The 25,764-nt window shown below is 42.9% G+C and overlaps 1 protein-coding gene and 1 long non-coding RNA gene across 6 annotated transcripts in view; one reads left to right on the plus strand and one right to left on the minus strand.

Annotated features, from left to right (window-relative positions):
• The window catches only part of ATP2B3 (ATPase plasma membrane Ca2+ transporting 3), a 235,159-nt gene that overhangs the window by 92,901 nt on the left and 116,494 nt on the right, over positions 1 to 25,764 (minus strand). The gene's annotated exons all lie outside the window — the stretch shown is intronic.
• The window catches only part of LOC130291208 (uncharacterized), an 88,008-nt gene continuing 66,224 nt past the window's right edge, over positions 3,981 to 25,764 (plus strand). Inside the window, exons 1-2 of the long non-coding RNA XR_008847821.1 lie at positions 3,981 to 4,043; positions 7,929 to 8,049. This is a non-coding gene — a long non-coding RNA (uncharacterized LOC130291208). The remainder of the gene's footprint in view (positions 4,044 to 7,928; positions 8,050 to 25,764) is intronic.

Consider the following 25,764-nt stretch of genomic DNA (forward strand, 5'->3'; position numbering starts at 1 on the left):
TATTCCATTCAACAACAACCAGGAGACTAATCCTCCATCCTCCATGGTTGTAACCTGTAATTATATCAGTGTTGTTGATACAGGGACATCACTGACCCCTCATGACATGAAGATTTACAATGCTTCTATACAACAGGACACTTTCCTACACAGAGTGATTCATGCTGCCAATCACCCTGCCGGGCACTGTCATATCGCTCCATGCCACCATTTCCTCTACACAAAGGCCGCGGCGTGACTCATTAGCAAAATCCAATATCATCGCGGGTTAATAAATCTTTATTGTTCTGAGCTGCAAAATAATTAAAGTGGAATATTAAAGTCATATCTATATATCTCCTATCTATCTCATATCTATCTATTTCATATCTATCTATCTATCTCATATCTATCTATCTCATATCTATCTCATATCTATCTCCTATCTATCTATCTCCTATCTATCTATCTATCTATCTATCTCCTATCTATCTATCTCATATCTATCTATCTCATATCTATCTATCTCATATCTATCTATCTCATATCTATCTCATATCTATCTCATATCTATCTATCTCCTATCTATCTATCTATCTCCTATCTATCTCCTATCTATCTATCTATCTATCTATCTATCTCCTATCTATCTCCTATCTATCTATCTATCTATCTCCTATCTATCTATCTATCTATCTATCTATCTATCTATCTCCTATCTATCTCCTATCTATCTATCTATCTATCTATCTATCTATCTATCTATCTATCTATCTATCTATCTCCTATCTATCTCCTGTCTATCTATCTATCTCCTATCTATCTATCTATCTATCTATCTCATATCTATCTATCTATCTATCTATCTCTTATCTATCTCATATCTATCTATCTCCTATCTATCTATCTATCTCCTATCTATCTATCTCATATCTATCTATCTATCTTTCTCATATGTATCTATATATCTATCTCATATGTATGTATCTATCTATCTCATATCTATCGTATCTCATATTTATCTATCTATCTCTCTATCTATCTCTCATATCTAGAGGTGCAGGCTGCTGGGCTAAATATACAGCAACAGGAGAATACAGCAGCATCGCTGGCCGCCACATTTGCAAGCTAAGTACCTCACTGTTTCATAATTTCATATTTTCATTTGTTGCACTACAGCTGTATAGCTTTTCATGTTTTATCTATATACTCATGTTTCATCTATATATTCATGTTTTGACTATATCTTTGTGCTAGCAGTGTGCTGCTGTATTCTCCTGTTGCTGTATATTTAGCCAGCAGCCTGCACCTGTAAGCCAGGTCCATATAATAGTTTGGAATTAATAGTGCTGGCCAACTTATTCTTTGGTTGTATTACACATACGGGGGAGTGGCTACCTCCATGTTGGCTCTTGCACCCCACCCACCTCTATCAGGTGTATATAAGGTGCCTTGGATGTTTCAGATCCTGCAATGCCTGCTGAACTGTTCACACAGAGGCATATTCACAGTGTAGGGTCCGTCCAAAATGAGGTCACCTTACTGTGGTGGGACGGTCCAAGCTATTTGGCCGCCAATTTTGCAAGCTAAGTACCTCACTGTTTCATAATTTCATATTTTCATTTGTTGCACTACAGCTGTATAGCTTTTCATGTTTTATCTATATACTTATGTTTCATCTATATACTCATGTTTTATCTATATCTTTGTGCTAGCAGTGTGCTGCTGTATTCTCCTGTTGCTCTCATATCTATCTATCTCATATCTATCTATCTCATATCTGTCTATCTATCTATCTATCTATCTATCTCATATCTATCTATCTATCTCATATCTATCTAGCTATCTCATATCTATCTAGCTATCTCATATCTATCTAGCTATCTCATATCTATCTATCTATCTATCTATCTATCTATCTTTCTCATATCTATCTATCTATCTATCTATCTATCTATCTAAACAAAGGATAAGTTGGCCAGCACTATTGATTCCAAACTATTATATGGACCTGGCTTACAGGTGCAAGCTGCTGGGCTAAATATACAGCAACAGAAGAATACAGCAGAACACTGCTAGCACAAAGATATGAGATAAAACATGAGTATATAGATACAACATGAACAGCTATACGGCTATGGTGCAATAAATGGAAATTAAAAATTATGAAGTTATGAAGTAGTGAGGTTCTTAGCTTGCAATTTGGCAGCCAAATAGCTTGGACCATCCCACCACGGTAAGGTGACCCCATTGGGACGGACCCTACACTATGAATATGCCTCTGTGTGAACAGTTCAGCAGGCATTGCAGGATCTGAAACATCCAAGACACCTTATACACCTGATAGAGGTGGGGTGGGGGTGCAAGAGCCAACATGGAGGTAGCCACTCCCCCATATGTGTTATACAAACAAAGGATAAGTTGGCCAGCACTATTGATTCCAAACTATTATATGGACCTGGCTTACAGGTGCCAGCTGCTGGTCACCTTACCGTGGTGGGACGGTCCAAGCTATTTGGCCGCCAATTGCAAGCTAAGTACCTCACTATTTCATAACTTCATAATTTTATACTTCCATTTATTTATTTATTTACCATAGCTGTATAGCTGTTCATGTTGTATCTATATACTCATGTTTTATCTATATACTCATGTTGTATCTATATACTCATGTTTTACCTATATCTTTGTGCTAGCAGTGTGCTGCTGTATTCTTTTGTTGCTATCTATCTATCTATCTATCTCATATCTATCTATCTATCTATCTATCTATCTCATATCTATCTATTTATCTCATACCTATCTATCTCATATCTATCTATCTCATATCTATCTATCTTTCTATCTCATATCTATCTATCTATCTATCTATCTATCTCATATCTATCTATCTCTCATATCTATCGATCTCTCATATCTATCTATCTATCTATCTATCTCTCTTATCTATCTATCTATCTATCTCTCATATCTATCTTCTATTAAATCTGCCTCTTTTGGCATAAGTGAAAGGGACATGTCCAATAGTATACATCTTACTAAATGAAGCTTCTGAACATTGGGACATGTTCTCTTTGTCTATGGATCAGCACGCTATGTTCCACTTAAAGGGGTAGTCCAGTGGTGAAAAACGTATCCCCTATCCTAAGGATAGGGGATAAGTTTGAGATCGCGGGGGGTCCGACCACTGGGGCCCCCTGCGATCTCTCTGTACGGGGGCCAGGCTCTCCGGACAGATAGCGGGTGTCAACCTCTGCATGAAGCGGCGGCCGACACGCCCCCTCAATACATCTCTATGGCAGAGCCGGAGATTGCCGAAGGTAGCGCTTCGGCTCTGCCATAGAGTTGTATTGAGGGGGCGTGTCGGCCGCCGCTTCGTGCGGAGGTCGACACGCCCCCTTCCCGCGGGCTGTCGGGGGCTCCATACAGGAGATCGCAGGGGCTCCAGCGTCGGACCCCCCCCCCCCCGCGATCTCAAACTTATCCCCTATCCTTAGGATAGGGGATAAGTTGTTCACCACTGGGTCACTACTGGACTACTCCTTTAAGGTAGATAAAGACATTAGAAGAACATTGTATGTAAGGAATCATTTCAGCAGATTTGAAGAGACATCCTGCAGTCTGACACCTGGTAGGTATGGGGCGGAGATGGACAGGTAGGTTGATCTGAATGTTTCTTGCTCAGCATTGTTGATGATAAATGAGACCGGCCATGGAACTCAGCATGGTCAGTAACATCAATGCCAGGCTATATACCTCTCTAACGTGGCCTGAATATATAGATCAGTATTGGTCAATAATCGGATAGTATGTTGCTGATGGCAGTTAGTAGTATCAGTAAGTAATATTTTTCCTCTTGTTCCCAGATATCATAGACATTTATCAAAACCTGTGCAAAGGAAAAGTTGCCTGGTTACCCATAGCAACCAATCAGATCGCTTCTTTCATTTTGCAGAGGCCTTGTTAAAAATGAAAGAAGCGATCTGATTGGTTGCTATTGGCATGTATCAAGAAATACAGTTCTGTGCAAAAGGCTTAGAAAATGTAAAGAAAAATGCCACAAAGTAAGGATGGTTTAGTAAAAATACAAGTGTTAATGATTTATTTCATTTAAAAATATTGAAGTGAATGAAAAGGAGAGAAATCTAACTCAAAGTAATATATGGAGTGACCATCCTTTACCTTTAAAACAGCATTAATTATTCTAGATACACTTGAAGTCACAGATTTTGTAGGATTATACTCAGGTGTATCATTAACCAATTATACCAAACAGGTCATCGTCATATTCATGTTGGAATACAGTCATTAAAGGGGCACTCCACCCTAGACATCTTATCCCCTATCCAAAGGATAAGGGATAAGATGTCTGATCGTGGGGGTCCCGCCGCTGAGGACCCCCACAATATAGCATGCGGCACCCACCTGTTTCTGCTCCGGGAGCGCTGGAGGGTCTGGGTCCCGACCACCGGAACGGAAGTCTGTGATGTCACGACTCCGCCCCCACGTGACGCCACGCCTCGTTCCCCTCAATGCAAGTCTATGGGAGGGGGCGTGACGACCGTCATGCCCCCTCCCATAGACTTGCATTGAGGGGAGGGGGCGTGACGTCACACGGGGGCGAAGTCATGACGTCACAGACTTCCGTTCCGGTGGTCGGGACCCAGATCCTCCAGCGCTTCCAGAGCTGAAACAGGTGGGTGCCACATCTTTTGGATAGGGGATAGGATGTCTAGGGGTGGACTACCCCTTTAACTGAAACAAAAACAGCTGTGTAAGAGGCTTAAAACTGGGCGAGGAAGAGCCAAACTCTGCTACATAGGTAAGGTTCTAGAAGACAGTGTAATGTCACAGGTCATACACCATGTCAAGACTAATCACAGACAAGACCCAAGATAGTTATATTGGATCAGCAAGGTCTCTCCCAGACAAAGATTTCAAGATGTGCTGTCCAAGCTCTTTTGGAGACGCACAAAGAAATGGACAACATTGAGGACCATAAACAAAGTGGTTTGGCCAAGATTGGCCTTAGTGCAGCAGACAAAGGACACATCAGGGGTTATTTATCAATAATGGTCTTGGCTAGATCATTTTTGTTGTTTGTCTGGATGCGATTTTTGTTGGCGGTGTTGCGCAAAAGTTATTAAATTGTCGCAGTGGCCATGTTAAATCTCGTGCAGATCCGCACATCCACTCCCAGATCATTTTCTATCACCGCCTTCAGATCACATCTATCCTGCTTCTGAGGAGCTTGTTTGTCTGTGTGTTCGCCTTTATTTGTTTTAGTTTTAATTTTAAAGGGGTACTCCGGCGCTTAGACATCTTATCCCCTATCCAAAGGACAGGGGATAAGATGCCTGATCGCGGGGGTCCCGCCACTGGGGACCCCCGTGATCTTTCACGCCGCACCCTGTTTATAATAAGTCCCCTGAGCGTGTTCACTCCGGGTCTGATTACTGTCGATCACGGGGCCGGAGCGTTGTGACGTCAAGGCTCCGCCCGTGCGACGTCACACTCTGCCCCCTCAATGCAAGCCTATGGGAGGGGGCGCGACAGCTGTCACCTTTGGATAGGGGATAAGATGTCTAAGCACCGGAGTACCCCTTTAAGGCAAATTCATGGCTAAAAACTTGGGCACATGAAATTGTGAGATGTTGGCCATTATTAACAATATTGTTATTGTTTCTTACATCATTACGATTCCTTTTTGTACCTTAAAAAATATATCTGATTGTTTCATATGGACAACTGCTTTACTTTTCCCTTGCACATTTTTTATATTTTTTACTTTTTATGTATTAGAACGTTCTTATTCTGTACCTTATCCGCTCTCTCTCTGTCCAGGAGTGCCATCAGCTCATAGCTGGCAGAAACTAGTGGGGCCCAGGTACACCCATCTTCTGTTTTGAGAAGACTGGCCAGAATGGACAAAATTCAGCCACAAAGCCAAACTTTTAAGGTGGGAAAAAGGCCAAGTGTCTCAAATATACATAGGAACCGGGGTGCAGAATGAGTCACAATGTGAAATATTTAGCTGTACCAGAAGGCAGAGGTTTACCGGAGAGCCGTAACGCCCCCTCCCATAGACTTGCATCGAGGGGGCATGGCCGTGACGTCACGAGCCTCCGCCACACATTGCCAGTTATCCGGCACAGAGTGAAGTTCTTGCACCGAGATCGTGGAGGTCCCCAGCGGCAGGACCCCTGCAATCAGAAATCTTATCCTTTGGATATGGGATAAGATGTTTGGGGGCAGAGTACCATTTTAAGGTCACCACGTGTGTGCTTCAGTCCCTGCCATTTTGTGCCATCATTCCTTCCATTGTCATTCAGGTTCCGTCTTCTGACCAGTCAGTATTGCCACAAACATTGAGTGATTCCATTATATTTATTCCAACTTATTCGAAAAAAGAACAAAAAATAAATAAAAAGCTGTAAATGGTCCCTTTTTACCATTCTAGTGAAACATTTGAACATTTGTGACACCAAAAGGGCCATATCTAAAATGTACTATAATAATGATTTAACGCCAAAGCCCTTTAATACAGTGCAGACCTTTTCAGCAATGGGAAGTGTGACTAATGGAAGCATTTAGTGTTCTCGTAAAAAGCTGCACAGTTTAAGCTTTTTTTTTTTTTTTTTTTGCTCTGGAAAGGACTGGAAAAGGCAACACACGGGTAATTATTCTACCTTCCATAGTAAGAACCTGTCACGCTCTCTCTCTCTAGAACTGAGCTATTTTTTTTAAATATTTCTCCATTCTCTATAGTTTATCAATGAACAAAACCAAGCTGGGGTTGAGGTATATTACCAAAAAAGTACTAGTTATTGTTAGACTTCATGGGGGTTCATATAGAAAATCAATCAAAGTAGACAAATCATTTTCTCCTCTAGAAAGGAAAAAAGGTGTCTCAGAAGTGAGTTATCTCCAATACTGTAGTATATCAGCCAGTGCTCAGATATTTAAGTGTACCTGTTGTTTCAGGTAACTTTTGATTTCTGCTCTACAGGCGTCATTTCTAATTTCCAGTTGGCCCTGAGCTAGTAGGTAGAGCTTATATAATGTTCCCTATACATTGCATATGCACAGAGTAGGGGATCAAACTTTTTTCTGTTTCTGTACACATCCTAAGAAGCAGCAAGCACTGAGGAAATTATACAGCAGTAATGAGCAGTCTAAGCTATAAATCAAGCCCTCAAGCCAATAAGCTCTCATTTCCTTCTGTTCTCTCCACTCACCCCCCCCCAACTTTTCCCCCATTTCCCCCTTTGCCTCCCTATTCTATAGACTTTTATGGCCTCCATGTAACCTGATTTCTTACTTGCTACTCCAGTTTTAGAGAAACTTTTTTCTCTGATAAGATATAGTACAACATTTCTTATATTTGTCTGTTTTATTGATGTATACAAAGGGGAGATTTATCAAAACCCGTCCAGAGGAAAAGTTGCTGAGTTTCCCATAGCAACCAATCAGTCTGCTTCTTTCATTTTTGAAAAGGCCTCTGAAAAATTTAAGAAACGATCTGATTGGTTGCTATGGGCAACTCAGCAACTTTTCCTCTGGACAGGTTTTAATAAATCTCTTTCAAAGTTTGTTGAAATGACAGTGACCAAATGGACCTGTGGCCAACCCAAAAAAATTAGGATTGCATTATCACCTTTTCACAGTTTCTTCATATGTCCTTGGGCAGTATAATACCGTTAGGGAGTGTAAATGTTTTAAATTGAGGGGCGTATAAGTCTAATAAATACCTCCTGACTGTATGATCCCGCCCATCAACTGATATTCACTCCTATTTTTAAAATTAACTTCCCGCTCCCCCGGACTGATTCCTTGAATTGTCTGACAAATTATAAGCCCACATCTTAAAAACGGAAGGGCGTATCAAGAAGCTGTAAAAAGATATGTGATCAGCTATTTTATAATAACGCTATTTTATATTTTTTAAGGGAGTATTCCTTGTCAGGAGCTAAAGATGGAGAAGATGGGCATTTGTTTACGTCTTCGGTGCAACAATTAACAGGGTGAATTTGTCCAGTTGAGAATAAGAATGGGCTAATACGCTAACAGGTATGTCAAGTCATCTCTTGGTTTTCTTGTGATTTTGGCCCATTGGAAACAGCCTCATCCAAAGAATGGAAGAATTTGCTTCCTTCTTTCAATCTCATTGTTTGCTTGGTTCTTGTGGAAATAGGAAGTCCTATGTAGATTGACAGTACTGATGGTTCAGATAAATGGTCCTCCTTCCCGTAGCCGATAACAGCAGTGGTTGACGCAATGGTACATGCATCTTTGGGTCTCAGTAACTTTTTGGGTCCAGGATGGAGCACATAATGAGGTTATTGGGATAATCTTATGTTTGCCTCAGAAGATTACTGTAATAGGATAATGTGTGGTGTCTCTTTAAACAGTGTAAGGCTCTCGGATTCTATACTTGCCATAAAGGGAGGTGTAAGGGATTTAATTATATGGGAAGCATACTATTATTCCATCCTTACAATGATTCAATTAAGCCAAGACGGAGCATCTGTATTGGCCATTCACTTAAAGGGGTACTCCGGTGCTTACACATCTTATCCCCTATCCAAAGGATAGGGGATAAGATGCCTGATTGCAGGAGTCCCGCAGCTGGGAACGCCCGTGATCATGCACGCGGCACCCCGTTTGTAATCAGTCCCGGGAGCGTGTTCGCTCCGGGTCTGATTACGGTCGACCGCAGGGCAGGCGGCGTGTGACCTCACGCCTCCGCCCCCGTGTGACGTCACGCTTCGCCCCTCAATGCACGCCTACAGGAGGGATAGCTATCACGCCCCCTCCTTTGGATAGGGGATAAGATGTCTAAGCACCGGAGTACCCCTTTAAAGATACCGGAATTGTATAAAGGATCCTGTAGATACCATTAGTCCCATAACCTAACCAAACCAATGACCCAATTGACAACACGGAATAGAATAAGTAAACTCATTTACTTATCATACATTGTTATTCCTTAACCCCTTAAGAACCAAGCCCATTTTGACCTTAAGGACCAGGCCAATTTTATTTTTGCATTTTGGTTTTTTCCTCCTCGTCTCCTAAAAATCATAACTCTTTTATATTTTCATCCACAGACTAGTATGAGGGCTTGTTTTTCGCGTGACCAGTTGTTCTGCATAATGACATCATTCATTTTACCATAAAATGTATGGCGCAACCGAAAAAATACTATTTGTGTGGGGAAATTAAAAAGAAAACCGCAATTTAGCAAATTTTGGAAGGTTTCGTTTTCACGCCGTACAATTTACGGTGTTCTTTATTCTGTGAGTCAATACAATTAAAATGATACCCATGATTACATACTTTTCTATTATTGTTGCGCTTAAAAAAAATTGCAAACTTTTTAACCAAATTAGTATGTTTAAAATCCTTCTATTTTCACGACCTATAACTTTTTCATTTTTCCGTATAAGTGGCGGTATGAGGGCTCACTTTTTGCGCCATGATCTGTACTTTTTATTGATACCACATTTGTATATATAAAACTTTTATAATTTTTATTTTTTTTTAAATAAAATGTGACAAAAAAGCAGCAATTTTGCGTTTTTCCCCCCCCTTCACGTCGTTCACTGTACGGGATCAATAACATTACATTTTAATAGTTCGGACATTTACGCTTGCGGTGATACCAAATATGTGTATTGAAAGTAAAAAAAATGAAAGTAAAAAAACTTTTTTTTTTACTTTAATTTTTACATTTAATAGTCCCCTATTGATCACAGCATCTGAGGGGTTAATGGCAGACATCCGCGCAATCGCGGATGTCCGCCATCACTGGCGGGTCCCTGGCCATGACATACATTTATGTCCATTGTCGTTAAGGGGTTAAAGGGTACCTGTCACAAAAAAAATGTTTAATAATGTTCCTTGTGTAAGTAGCACTTTCCCATTCACTTGCTTTTAAAATTATCCCCATAAATATGTTTAAAATGTAATAGAAAAAGCAACCACTAAGTGGCTCTGTTCTGTTCCCTTCCACAATCAGTACAGTGAGTTTGGTCTCCTCTCGGCCTGGCAGGAGACCATACTCAGGAAGTGCTTCTCTGCATTGAGCTTGATTGTTAGTTGCAAAGAGCCTCACTCAAAGATGCACAGAGCCTCACTGAAAGCTGCAAAGAGCCTCACTGAAAGATGCAAAAAAAACTCACTGAAAGCTGCAAAGAGCCTCACTGAAAGATGCAAAAAACCTCACTGAAAGCTGCAAAGAGCCTCACTGAAAGATGCAAAAAACCTCACTGAAAGCTGCAAAGAGCCTCACTGAAAGCTGCAAAGAGCCTCACTGAAAGATGCACAGAGACTTCTATTCATCACAGCACTGCAACCATGTGAGGGCGGAAGTGGTCCCCCAGCAGGCTTCAGTGATGTCATGCCTGCCAGGAAACGCCCACTTTCTCCTGCTGAGAAATTGTACTATGTGAGCAAGAATAAAAGGTAAGATACACAGCTTTTTAAAGCTCTGATTTTTTTTTTTTAAAGGTGGGAGGGGTGTTAGGAGTAGTTAGGGAACATAGCCTGAGTTAGTTTAGAAAAGTTTATTTGGTGACCACCCAAAGGCCTCAAGGACATGACAGCACCTGTACAGTATCACAGAATATGCAATGGGACCATAAACACTCTAAATGCTGCCATTTGGCACACTATTCTCCTACAGAAACAATAGGTGTAGCAGAGGATGCCTTGATGAAACAGCATACAAGGTATATGATACTGTTATGTTTATTTCGCAAATTTCATATTAATCCTTCAGAGAAAAAAAAAAAAAAACCTCAGTATTCCCCAGAGCGTCATTTACGATACTGCAGGCTTCAGGGCTGAAATCTTCTATAATAGTTGTGATTGGCACGTTATAAAATATCAGTATGGTACCTCTAGAAATCTATGGGTCAGTACTGTACCCTGTGTGTCTTATTTTATAAAAGGAAACACTAGGGCCATATCTGCCTTGAGGCGAGATGAGAACCGCAGGGTCTGATGAAGCGCGTTTGATGCATGTAACAGCTGTAACCTGGATTTACTGCAGTTTGTTGCTCCTTATTTGTCCCAAACACTTGCCGTATACGTCCTGCACCGAAATAAAGGACTGGTTTTATCACTACAGAGTGGTGAGTGTTTTCCGGCTCTTCTTATCAATATTTTGATAAGATTGATACATTCTTCTGTTTCTGCTCCTAGACATCTTATCCCCTATCCAAAGGATAAGATGTCTGATAGCGGGGGTCCCGCCGCTGGGGACTCCTGCAATCTCGGCTCCGGCACCCCAGCCATCCAATGCACGGAGCTCCATGCCGGGTCACGCCTCGCTCATCACGTCACGGCCATGCCCCCTCAATGCAAGTCTACGGGAGGGGGCGTGACGGCCGTCACGCCCCCTCCCATAGACTTGCATTGAGGGGGCATGGCCGTGACTTCACGAGCCTCCGGCACTGCACCCGACACTCTAGACGAACGCAGGCCCCCCCGCCATTAGACATCTTATTCCCCTTTAAGATTTCTAGGGGCGGAGTACCCCTTTAAGCACCCCACTACCTAGCTGTTAACCATTGAAGGACCTTTACAGTGCTCGGCTCTGATGAGATGTTATACATGTTAGTCCCATTTATATAGTGAAGTGCTAAGTAAGTGGTGCCGACTTTCAGTATCTGAACTTTTGCTGACTGTTATAAATCACCAGAATCCAACTTTTTTGGAAGCAGGTGGAATGGGTCGAAACAACGGTGTTCATGAGAAGAAAAAAGAATAAAAAAGCTTTCCTATAAAGAAGATCTGGGATCCTGATGACCAGAATATATTCCCTAGTGCAGGCATAGGCAACCTTTGGCACTGCAGATGTTTTGGACTACATGTCCCATGATGCTTTGGAAGCATTTTGGCTGTAAAAGTGTGGTGTCCCGGTACCGTATGGTGTACTGTACCTTGTGTGGTGGTCCCCAAAGTCAGAGTTCCTAGTAAGGGATGGGGTCTGCCTGCTGAGTAAGTCCCCAGTCGCCTCTTTACCTTTAAATTTGATGTGTTATATGTATAAAATGTATATAAATGTTAATTACCTTGATGCGGTCAAAGGACCTTCGGTCATGTGACTATGTTAATTCCTCTATGGTATACTGGAGGACCTTTGGAGGTCCTTGGGTCACATGTTTACCCATAACTCTCTGTACAGAAGATTGACAGTTGTATGGACCAGTGAGCTTTAGTCCAGCCCCTGCCCATGTAAGGGAGCTGTAGCCAATGATCGCTCTCTTGGGTTGCTGCTCAGTAGATGCCAGACTATTAGGACGGATCTGCGCAACTTACAAAGACAAGCTAGGCCAGAAGCCTGCCGGCCTCAGCCTGAAACTAAACCGTGAGTTAAAATCTCAATCCCCTCTAAAGCTAGCATGATAACTGGACCGAATTGAAACCCCTAAATCCAGTGGATCAGAGCAACAATTTCCTTCCTAAGCTCAATAGACTCACGAGGTCCCAACCACTTGTCAAGCTCTAATAGACTCTGTTATATGGACTGTTCCTGTTTATTATTGCATAAAATCTTCAGCAAAAGTTCCGACAAGTTTCTGCAAATCTCTGGTTGTGGAAAATCAATTATTTCCTATCTCCCGATCGCTCTTGGGACGGGTGGCGGTAGGACAAGCATACAGAGAATAGCCCTCACCCTGGCGTCACGAATAGAAAGGGTTAAGCAAGCACCCTTTAGTAACGGCACAGCTACACCCCATATGCCCTACAACCCCAGGCTACCACAAAAGCATCATGGGAGGTGAAGTCCACAAAACCTGCAGTGCCGAAGGTTGCCTATGCCTGCCCTAGAGGAAACCATGGATTGAATCAAATACTTTGCACACTCTCAGTACCACTGGACAGCTGGAATTATATGCTTTTAAGGATTGCGTCCTTCCTACATATGTGAGACGTACGGAACAACTCACCTACCGTGTGACTGAATGAATACAGACCTACAATTAACTAACTACTGTGCCCTGCTACACCCACAACCTCTCATTTCTGCCGAGAAGGATTAATGGGTTTATGTGGAAAGGATAAAGATTTTATCCTGTAATACAGAACGAAGGTTGAGCATTTAGCTTCGGCTTTCCAAAGTGGACAATGTCAGCCCAAGCCCTGTGATCCCTTTATCCATAGATAATGCTATCTATTTCTGTATGCCACACACAGTGCTAAATGACTATTTCTATTATAAATTTGATGTAGCTTTTCCTTATCTATGTCTAGGAAAGAAGAATGACAATCAATATGGCTATTATTACAGCTCTCACGGGGGTTATCCCACTAGTTTCCTAGCAGGGCCGGATAGGGGTAGGTAGGGATTTGGACTCACAAGTATGCTTGGCTACCATTGGCTGTAAAGGATCATCACATAATGTGCTGTTCATGCCAAAGGCTTGTCCCCAGTGTTAACCCTATAATTCATCCCCAATTCAAGGCCTTAATGGCAGATCTGTCCGTTTTCATAGTAGAATGGGAATAGGCAGGATTGGACTGGTCTACCAGAAGTATCCGCTGGTGGGTCAAGGCTGGAGCATAATGATAAAGCCCAAAGATTCAGTCAGTACTGCTGCAAGGGAGAAAGGATAGAAGGCGGCACTCGAGGAGTATTGCTGTGCTCGTGGATGTAAGTAGAAACAAATGCAAGAAAATACCGGCACCAGCTTCTTCAATGACGAAACGCGTCTATGTGACCTGTAATATGCCATATTACTAATAAATGCAAGAAAATCCTGGCACCAGCTTCTTCAATGCTTATTTGTGTTTCATTAGTAATATGGCATATTACAGGTCAAATAGACGCTCTTCGGCTAGTTGCCTTCATCAATACTATTGATGAAGGAAACTTGACGAAACGCGTCTATGTGACCTGTAATATGCCATATTACTAATGAAACACAAATAAGCATTGAAGAAGCTGGTGCCAGGATTTTCTTTCATTTATTAGTGCAGGTCCATGGACTTTTGCCACCCTAGGCAAAAACCCATTTTGCCACCGCCTTGGCGCTGCCCCTTTGGCACACTTTTTTTGCACTATACTATTACTAAATAACAGTTACTATACAGAGATCAATATTTCCAGTGCCCCAATGCCCAATTACAGTGCCCCAATGCCCTTTTCACATTGCCCCCATGCCCCATTCACAGTGCCCCAGGAGTGGAGGGGTGGTCTATGGGGGATAGGGGTTTAGGGGGCTGTTTGGAGGCATGTAATGTCAGGATGCAGGACCTCACCTGAGTGATTAGTCTGTCTGCCTCTGATGAGTGCGTGGGGAGGCGAGGGGGTGCTGGTGTGAGCGACAGTGGAGTCAGCTAGTGGTGAACAGCACCCCCATCAAGAGAACGCTCTAGTCGGCTGCCTATTTTGTCTATAGGAGGAGCCAGCCCTGGATTAAGTCAAGGAAAACCTCAACTGGATCTGACTTTTGGGGAAGAAGTTGGCCGAACCCAATGACTTTGGCAGAACTGGACGACAACCCTTTTGTTTTCAAACACATGAGCCACTACCAGAACTGTCTGGCAGTGGCTTACCCCTCCATTTTTCCCAGTGAACACATAAATGTTTGGCTGTAATAAATGACACTATGTATGGGGAGATCGGGAGAGATTGCTGTCCACTTCTGAAGGTGTATGAATACCTTTACTTATAAACAAACCCTGCTGTGCCTTCTAGATAAGAATGTAAGTGTGAATAGTCCTACACTGAGATGAGAACATTCACATAACTGGCCACATGCCCCTTCTGAAGCAACCGATGAGAAATCCTCCTTTAAGAGTCTCTATTTGTTTCAATTGAGAGCACAGAATGGGCAAAACATTATTTTTTTTAAGGAAAAAAATAAAAAAAATCTATTTTACTGTATTAGAATGAAATTAGGTCCAAGTCTATTGGGAACTTTTAATACTTAAAGGGGTATTCCAGGATTTTTTTTAATTTGACTATGCTACAGGGGCTGTAATGTTGGTGTAGTTCATAATATAGTGTCTGTACCTGTGTGTGACGATTTTCTCACAATTCTTCTGTGATTTTCCCCCCAATATTAATTTTTAACAGCATACAAAATGACTGTTGTCTCAGATTTTTCCCAGGTTGCAATGAGGCCGAGACCTGACATCACTAGTCAGCTGATGACAGGGAGCCTGTCTGCTTCAATGGGTGGAGGGATTTCTTGGTGGGAGAGAGATCAATCTGCAACTAATGCCACCGCTGTAGGCACCCTGATTGAAAACCACAGGTCTTTTGATGGACTCAGCTCATTTATGTTTCAATGGGTGGGGTGGCTGATGTGTGGGAGGGAAAAAAATTGAATTTGGGGATTTTTAGTCAAAAAAAGAAAAGTCAAACAGGAAATACAAGTTCACAAACAGCTAGCCACAGTGTTATGGTAATCTCACAACATAGCCATTTAGCCCCAAGACAAGGGCAGATCCTTCCTAAGCATGTCCATTACTGTCTGCCAGGTACGTACTAAAATCACCTTATGGTGGAGAACCCCTTTAACTGGAAACAGGCTTTTACTAGTCAGTGAAATGCTCGACTATATTTAGCCCACTAAGCAATAGTAGCTGGGGTTGTGTGGATCGTGTCAATACATCTTATTAGGAGGGTCCACAGTGAATACAGATCCTGCAGACAGACATATTTTAGACAATAAATATAGAATAAATTACAGTAAGGACTTACTATGAATTGATTCCAGCCTTGAAAATGACCAAAAGTCCCTTTCCCATGGTTTACCTGAGCCAAAAGTACTACGGGGAACCAATTACTATCTCCCTCCCTGTACATTTACCGTATTCGGCAACGTTTGCATTTCAGGAAGGCTCAATAACACCCAGACTACTCAATATCAGCTCACTAGTATGATATAGACCAGTGGTCTCCAACCTGCGGACCTCCAGATGTTGCAAAACTACAACTCCCAGCATGCCCGGACAGCCGTTGGCTGTCCGGGCATGCTGGGAGTTGTAGTTTTGCAACATCTGGAGGTCTGCAGGTTGGAGACCACTGATATAGACTATAGGGTTGTGAGTAGGTTGTTAGGTCGCAGTTGAACACAGCTGAAGATTTGTTACAATGTATAAGAACTATAATATACTACAGCTTAGCCCTCGTTCACATCTGCATTGGAGGCTCCGGTTGGGGCCTCCATCAGAGTCCGTTCCCTGCAGAAAAATAAAGTTGGGTGGTCCATTGCACAATGGGCACCAATAGATCCCAATGGATCCCATGGACTTTAAAGGGGTACTCCAGTGGAAAACTTTTTTCTTTTTAAATCAGCTGGTGGCAGAAAGTTCAACAGATTTGTAAATTACTTCTATTAAAAAATCTTAATCCTTCCAGTACTTATTAGCTGCTGAATACTACAGAGGAAATTATTTTCTTTTTGGAATACAGAGCTGTCTGTTGACATCATGACCACAGTGCTCTCTGCTGACATCTCTGTCCATTTTAGGAACTGTCCAGAGCAGCATATGGTTTTCTATGGGGATTTTCTCGTACTCTGGACAGTTCTTAAAATGGACAGAGATATCAGCAGAGAGCACTGTGGTCATGATGTCAGCAAGAAAATAATTTCCTCTGTACACCCAGCGTTCTGGACGCTAGGGCAGTGGAGTACCCCTTTAATTGTTTTCTTGGCATTGACAGCCCCGTGAAAAGTCGCACCTTGTATTGTGCAGTCGCCTTGGTGACAGTCCCTGCTGCTTTCCTAACAGTTCTGAATACTATTATTGCACATTATTATGTATTTCATCTCGATAATCTCTTCTATAGTGAACAGACAGACACTGCAGGGAGATGTATCACCTTTTCTTTGCCTCTTCCAAAAATAACATTTCCTGTTTTTTGTGACATTGAATCAATATGAAAGGTGTTCTGTGAATACAGAGACTTATTATAGCAGATGGCAAGGAAACAACCTTATTCCCCACAATTTCTGTTTATATGCTCGTTTTAAAGGGGTTCTCCAGAGCTTAGACATCTTATCCCCTATCCAAAGGATAGGGGATAAGATGCCTGATCGCGGGAGTCCTGCCGCTGGAGACCCCCGGGATCATGCACGCGGCACCCCGTTTGTAATCAGACCCGGAGTATATGTGAGGGGGGAAACTTTTCAAGATGGGTGGTGACCATGGCGGCCATTTCGAAGGCGGCCATTTTGAATCCAACTTTTGTTTTTTCAATAGGAAGAGGGTCATGTGACACATCAAACTTATTGGGAATATCACAAGAAAAACAATGATGTGCTTGGTCTTAACGTAACTTTATTTTTTCATGAGTTATTTACAAGTTTCTGACCACTTATTAAGTGTGTTCAATGTGCTGCCCATTGTGTTGGATTGTCAATGCAACCCTCTTCTCCCACTCTTCACACTGATAGCAACACCGCAGGAGAAATGCTAGCACAGGCTTCCAGTATCCGTATACACTCCTATATACTACTATATACACCGCAGGAGAAATGCTAGCACAGGCTTCCAGTATCTGTAGCACATCGTTGTTTTTCTTGTGAAATTCCCAATAAGTTTGATGTGTCACATGACCCTCTTCCTATTGAAAAAAACAAAAGTTGGATTCAAAATGGCCGACTTCAAAATGGCCGCCATGGTTACCACCCTTCTTGAAAAGTTTCCCCCCTCACATATACTAATATGCCACAAACAGGAAGTTAATATCATCAACCATTCCCATTTTATTAAGGTGTATCCATATAAATGGCCCACCCTGTATAGTTAGTCTAAAGGACCTGCGAGTTGTCTAAAGGACCTGTGAAATGTCATATGTTATGTTGTCACATGATGTTACCCAGAGAGCACCAGCTTAACCTATGACTCGCAGCTTGACCAATGGGCCTTAGTCCAGCCCCCCACTATATAAAGGGGCGGCCATTACAATTCACTCTCTTCTCTTACCTCTTACCACCTGCTACTGAGCACAGCAACCACCGGAGATCTCAGTGCTAGTGACCAGCATCTGGAAGGCCACAAAGCTACAGTCATTCCAGTAAGTCAAAGTCTATGTCTGCTGTCACTACAAATAGTCCAAGTCCTGCATATAGTCAAGCCTCAAGATAATTGTCTCAAGTCTATTACAAGTACAATTGGTCCCAGCAAGCGGCGAGGTCCTTCTGAGTTCCTGGCCACCTCTCTGGGAATCTGGTCTAGCTGTGAAGATAATTCCATCTGTCTTAACTCAGTAAAGCCTCCGTTAAACCATAACTGGTTGTGGACTCTCCTTTCCTTAACTAGCCATTGGAATAGCGGAGATACTGTTCATGTGGTTCCGGTACTTGAAAACCACTCTGGCATCACGAACACTAGGGGTTAATAACATCTTGCCCCAGGGGTTAATACCATCTTGCCCCATTCACCGCTACAACAGTGGTCCCGCCATGCACCGGTGGTCCACCATAGAAACATCAGCCATGATTATTTAATATTGGCAATGCCCTCTAATTCATTTCTACGTTTAAAGGGGTCTTCCTGTTAATATTTTTTTTGACTATCATAAATGTCTGATCATTTAATATAGAAAAAGTAGAAGAAAAAAACAGGGATATGCGCCCCTAGTGAAGGATGTTTATAGGTGAGATGAAAACAAGTTAAGTTGTAACACTCACCAATTTTCGTTGTGCTGAGAGCACAACATCTGTGATAGCCTTAGGTGATGTCTCAGGTCTGCAGCCACGGTCCTCTGGAGCAAAGGTGATGTCCCAGCAGTGTAAATAACAAGAAAAAGGCAAAGTTGGGCCGTTGGTGGCGCTGGTCCTGATGGAAAGAAAGCTCTGTAGACCCTTCTCAGTGTCTAAATGTGGTTTTATCAGCACAGAAAGCAACGCGTTTCTGGTCCGAACTGGACCCTTCATCTGGCAGTGTGCATGAAGGGTCCAGTTCGGACCAGAAACGCGTTGCTTTCTGTGCTAATAAAACCACATTTAGACACTGAGAAGGGTCTACAGAGCTTTCTTTCCGTCAGGACCAGCGCCACCAACGGCCCAACTTTGCCTTTTTCTTGTTATGATCATTTAATATGGCATCTGGGACCTCAGTTATCCTGAACATAAGGGGATCCATGCTTCCATTCTTAGTCACTCTCTACTGAACTGACTAACAAAGTCTGGCTTTGGACCACTCCAGAAGGTGTTGTCTAAGTTGTCCCCTGTTTCTCACCCTTCAGCCCTCCATGGGATCTGCTATTCACTACAGGGGACTTCCAGGTCACTACCTCAGGAGTGGTCCCAGTATAGGTGCCAGCTAGTTACAGGGCCAGCAAGACTTTGGTGCATAGCAATGAGGGTCGGGTAGACTAGTGTAGGTTCAAGCCAAGGTCAAAACAGGCAGAATAGTATCGTAGCCAAGGACGAACAAGTCAGAGAGGGCAGCACCGGCTCATAGTCACATATATAATTGGCCAACATCAGACACAGGGGAATCACGTAGTATAAGGCAAAAGCCAGGAACACAGTCAGAAGACAAGCCAAGGTCATACACTGTAACAGAACACATGCACAAAACAGTTTTTCTGGAACACTAGACACCTAGGAACGTTTCTGCTCAGGCAAGGAGGAAAAGGTGGAGTTCCTGCATATACATGAGGTGTCCCAGTAAAGGACCTGGTCCTGTCCCTGTCTAAAGTTCCCTCAGCCAGAGTCCCTTCATTCCATAGGGCTCTCCTGCAGGGCTTACCCCTGGTCACCTTATATAAATTGTATATTGTTTAATATATGAAGATAATATAAATGTATAAGATATATATGTATAGGACCTTTCCTGGGTCACGTGATGTACAGTTGTGATGTACAATTGCTTAAGGACCTTACAGGGTCATGTGATGTACCCAGAGTTCACTGGGTTCAGGACTTACAGGTTTGCTGACCAATGAGCTTAGTCCAGCCTCTTATTATATAAAAGGCTGTAGGCACTAAATTCGCGCTCTTATCTCTTATCTCCTGGACACTTAAGAAGCACAAACATCTCAGCAGAAATCTCAATTCATCTAGGCCAAAGCCTAAGAACCTGCAGCCACTAAACCGTGAGTTACCAAGCTCAATCTACCAAATCCTGTGTGACTACTACCAGCTAGAATATTATAATTAGTAGCACAGTGGCCTGCATAAACAGCTCATTGCTTCAAAGTCCCAACAAAACCTGTGAGGAACCTGCATTCCGGTTACCTCTTAAGAGACTGTTATGTATAGAGACTGTTGCATATAAGCTTCAAGTAAAGTTCTTCAGTTTATTCATAAAGTCTGCTGTGGACATTCCGTTATTTTCCCTACCATTTCTGGGACGGCTGGCGGTAGGACCATTAACCCTGAGGAAACCGCACCCTGGCGTCACAACATCTAAGGGTTATTACCACCAGACCCTGCACTTACATCACCGCAACACCCCAGACATCACCACTCTCCTGGTTCACCACATACAGTACCTGGAAACAAAAGGTGATTGGCTGGGGAAAGGGTTGGATGCATGAACTGGCCCTTTAAGAGGATGGGAGGGAGCATGTCCACAACCTATAGGGATGGGCAGGGATGGCATGCACACAGAGATGGGAGCAGGGAGGAGCACAGGCTGCAGCACATGGAGCACATGTAACCCAGCAGCCATGTCCACCAAGATGAGCAGTACCAGGTAGGGATAGACCGTCGATGTTATGGGGGGCTAGTCACAGAACCATAAAAATTCTGTCAGCCCCTTGAGTACTTCTGCCCTTATTTCTATCCTAACCTACAAACATGAAAAGAAGTAGCAGTTTTTGACTGCATGAATCAGACTACACAAGGTTTGTTTGTTGTCTGTTACCATGGAGACACATAGGACACTTCTTTTAAAGACAACCTATGCGCATATGCCCTGTTGTGCCATATGGGCATTATACGGCATGGTTCTTAAGCAGTATAGAAAGCATGGTGGTATAATGCTACTGTATATCTTCCCTGCAAGGTGACTATATACCTTTCGTACCGGCAAGTGTCGGCTGCAAAGACTGAACATTAATCACCCTAAAGACGGCCGCATCAACCCCGATGATGACAATTAGTATGATGGAGTCTTGTTAGTAACTCGAATGCCCAGGAGATGCTAGAAGTAGCATTGCCAAAGGCAACCTACCGGCAGCGACCTGAGATATATATATTTATAAATGGATCTGGCTGACATTTTGTTGGAGCTCAGAGAACACAAGAGACGCTAAAAGAAGGAATAACAATTTTCCCTGAAGCTAAGATATACATTTTTCACTCAATTAGCACTCGTCTAAATTGTCCTCCTCCGAGACATGGGAATATATTAATATTTAGATAAGTGCTTTAAAATTAATGGATGCAGTTATATATGGCACAGCGACGTCCCAAGACTGTTATCACGGGGTCAGGGCCCTGCTGACAAATGATATGGAAAATGTCATTATTTTATGTGTCTACTCCTATAGTCTGTCTTATTTTAACATGAATGGGGAAACTAGGGAAACTTCTACACAGAAAACTGGTTCCTCTGTTCTCCTGGAGTAGTGTTTTCCAACCAGGGTGCCTCCAGCTGTTGCAAAACTACAACTCCCAGCATGCCCACAGAGGCACCCTGGTTGGAAAACACTGAGAAGTAATGTAGTAGCTATTAAAAGGAGTACCGTGGTGCAGTAAAACCTATCCCCTATCTCAGTGGTTTCCAACCTGCAGACCTCCAGATGTTGCAAAACTAAAACTCCCAGCATGCCCGGACAGCCAACGGCACTCAGTTTTTGTATCTGCTTGAGTACATGTTCGGAACGACACACTGCTTATTAAAATTGCATAGTTAGCCTCCCCGACGTTTCACCGATTAAATCGGCTTTGTCAAGGGCTCTAAGGCTAAATGATTGACCGCTGTGAGAATACTGATAGATACGTAGCGCGTCATATACTTATAAGAGGAGTGACACGCATTCACTTAGTTGTCAATTAGTGCAGTAGCACGACATCAGCGGCACACTGTGCTTTTAAATAAGTTTGCACATATTTGGGTCATATGCTCTACGGAGTTCAATAAAGTTTTTTTTTACTAATTTGGTGGGGGGGGGGGGGGTATCTATATTTTGGGGATATTATCCTGAGGGTGTTGCCCTCAGTTTGTGTCTATAGTATTACAGGGGTATTCCAGGCAAAACCTTTTTTTTTTATATATATCAACTGGCTCCGGAAAGTTAAGCAGATTTGTAAATTACTTCTATTAAAAATCTTAATCCTTCCAATAGTTATTAGCTTCTGAAGTTTTCTGTCTAACTGCTCAATGATGATGTCACGTCCCGGGAGCTGTACATGATGGGAGAATATCCCCATAGGAGCTGCACAGCTCCCGGGACGTGAATCATCAGAGAGCAGTTAGACAGAAAACAACAACTCAACTTCAGAAGCTAATAACTATTGGAAGGATTAAGATTTTTTAATAGAAGTAATTTACAAATCTGTTTAACTTTCCGGAGCCAGTTGATATACATAAAAAAGTTTTGGCCTGGAATACCCCTTTAACCCCGGAACCTCCGGGAGATAGTTTTTTGTATAATATCAACCACAGTACCTTGATAAAAGTGTAACTACAGTATCCCCATAAGGCTAAGTTCACACTGTTGCCATTGTGCTTTGACCTGTTCTGGGTTCGTTCTGCTCTTTTATTCGCACCAAACAGTCCCAGAATGGGTCGGACCACAACTGACACTACCGGATCCCGACAGTTCCTATTGACTTGAATGGGGTCCATCAGGGATCCGGTATTTTACAGATATTTAACCAGCACTATTCTTTTTTCTGCCCAATCCTACCAACAGATTGGCCTTTACCGAAGCACAACGGCAATGTGAACAAGCCTTACCCAGAGTCAGCCTCAATCCCTGATAATATCAACTATAAAGCATCACAGCGCAACAATTGAGCAACCATGACAGCACCAAACACAATTTCCTGCATTTCCTTCTATGTCAACCATAGAAACAATATAATAATGCAGTTACAGGGCCTCCAAAACAGAGCGAACCACAATTCCCCAAAATACCTGCCATAAAGTATCCACAGAGCCCTCATGACAGTGCCAACAACAATTTCCTGTAATGACACATAGCAGCCCTATAACAGCTCCTCCAAAGGGCCCCCACAATGCAGCCAATTACAATACATCATGATCCCAACCATGGCTAAAATGACCCTTTTTATAATAGCTATAGGGTCACCAAATTAATAGCCAAACTGTGTTCCTAGGAATAGGCTTTGTTCCCTCACATGGATAGTATCACTGCACTACGTCTAATAAACATCACCATAAGAGCCCCTTTGCCTCCACCATGACATTATAAAGGCAGAAGCAGTGCCCCAATAAATTCGTCCACAATTCAATGCCCTCATAACAATACCACATAGCGCCAATAGGGTTAGTCAGTGTTCACAATAATGGCACCCCCACTAATGCCACCATCGAAAACAAAGCCTCCATGCTCCATACTATTTTCCCTGTGTCTCGCTCACTCTCTTTCACGTCTCTCCCCTTTTTGAGGAACACGTTAGCTTGATCCTTTATGGGGTCAGTGACCTCTGGTAAGGTTAGGGACCTCAGGGTATTGCTATGTTCCATTACCATTTTTAGGGCCCCAACTCATTCCCTTAATAAGGAAACAGTTTCCCAGAATCCTCCCCATCTAATTTCCTGACTAAAATGAGATATTTCCTTGAAAGAGAATCCATCATAGCAGATACACGACAGGATGGGCCGAGAAAGTTGAGTTCTCCACATACCTAGTCTATCAGTCTACAGGTTAAGTATCTATTAACCTGGGATCAGAGGGACTACAAGATGAAACACGAGGCTCTGAGATCAATGAATTAGGATGTGAGAGGGAGGATATGGAATTAGATTCGGCGGGGAGATTTGCGGCAGACGAGGAGTTGATGTGGTGGCCATGACTTGCATGGATTACAGTTAAGTTATATTAAACTTAGCTGAAATTAGGTAGGGCCCATTTACAAGGGATTCTTTTTTTTGTTTGTAATTGTCCTTTAAGGAGGTTAAAGAATAAAAACAGCTACTTATGAGTTGCGTTTGATATTTTAGCTTGGCTGAATTCACAGGAATTATACTAAGCTGCAATACCACATACAGCATATAGAAAATAGTGGCGCTGTTCTTAGAAAAAAGAAAGCCCTTTTTGTTCTCATCCTGGTAATCCCTTTCATAGTTATACAGTAAAATCTCCCTTATCGGACACCTCCCAATAGGGGACACCTCCCAATAGTGGACAGTTTTTAATCCCCAAGCAGAGTCCCATAAGACTTAATGTATTTGCACCCTCCGAATAGGGGACACTCCCAATAGCGGATGTGGACACACCCAATAGGGGACAAAACACTCCCAATAGGGGACAACCAGGCTTATGTGCCGGCCCTACCTCATACACAGGGATGCCGTCGTGGGGGGGGGGCTGGGGGGGCGTGGGGTACAGCTTATACCCTAAAAAGGGCCCAGGTTCCTAGGGGGCCTCCTTGCAGAAGACTGCTGTTTAAACAGTGGTATCCCGCTTCTGTACATCCGCCTGCCACATCATTCACCCCTCTGTGCCACTTTATTTCCCCTGTGCCAAATCATCCCCCCTTTTTTACCCCCAGTGCCACATAATTTCCCCTTGATCCCCCCTTTGCTATTTCATTCCCCCTTTATTACCCTTGTGCAAATTCATCCCCCCCTCTTTACCAGCCCCTGTGCCATTTCATCCCCCTGTGCCATTTCTTTCCCTCTTTATCCCACCTGTGCCATTTTATTCCCCTTTATCCCCCTGTGCAAAATCATTCCCCCATCCCTTATGCCACATAACTTTTCCCCTTCCTTTGCTGTTCTTCTTACCTGTCCAGCAGGCTCCGGTGCAAGAGGCTGTGATCAGCAGCGGCTGGGGGCACTGATGAGTGAAGCTCCTAATGTCATTCCTCAGTGCTTGCAGCCACCACTACTGCCCTCAGTATGTGTAACGCAGAGGACCTTAGGAGAACGTCAAACCTGCTAAGAGCCCCTGCACCTGAGCCTGCTGGCCAGGTAAGAAGAACAATAGGGGGAGAAGGAAAGAGGAAAAGTGATGTGGCAAAAGGGGTAAGGGAGGATAAAATGGCACAGGGGGTGGTAAAAAGGGGGGTGATGAATTTTCACAGAGGGTAATAAAGGGGGAATAATGTGGCACAGGGGGTAAGGAGGGGGGGATGATTTGGCACTAGGCACAGGGGGAATTAGGTGGCACAGGGTATAGGGGGGGGATGAAATAATACAGGGGGTTGATAAGGGGTGATTTAAATGAACTGATTTAAATGCATTACATTCTACTGTAATATTCCCTTTTATCATGTTCATTAAGTAATTACACTCCTGAGTGAGTACAGTATTTGATCATTTAGTAAGAATTTTGAGCAATTTTCCCAATAGGGGACATCTCTTAATAGCGGACACTTTTTTTAAATTTCCCGTGAGTGTCCACTAATGAGAGATGTAATGATACAAGAAGGTGTATGCCCACAATAGTGAACAAGAAGGTGTATGCCCACAATAGTGAACAAAAAGCTGTATTCCCACAATTGTGAACAAGGTGTATGCCCACAATAGTAAACAAGAAGGTGTATTCCCACAATAGTGAAAAAGAAGGTGTATGCCCACAAAATGACAAGGGCCATAAAAGCAGAAGCTGCCCCTGAATTGAAGGGGTTCGCCCAAATTGGCAGTATCCCTTATTTTAAGTAGTAGTGA

The sequence above is a fragment of the Hyla sarda genome, chromosome 9, assembly GCF_029499605.1.
Source record: "Hyla sarda isolate aHylSar1 chromosome 9, aHylSar1.hap1, whole genome shotgun sequence".
Classification (NCBI taxonomy): domain Eukaryota; kingdom Metazoa; phylum Chordata; class Amphibia; order Anura; family Hylidae; genus Hyla; species Hyla sarda.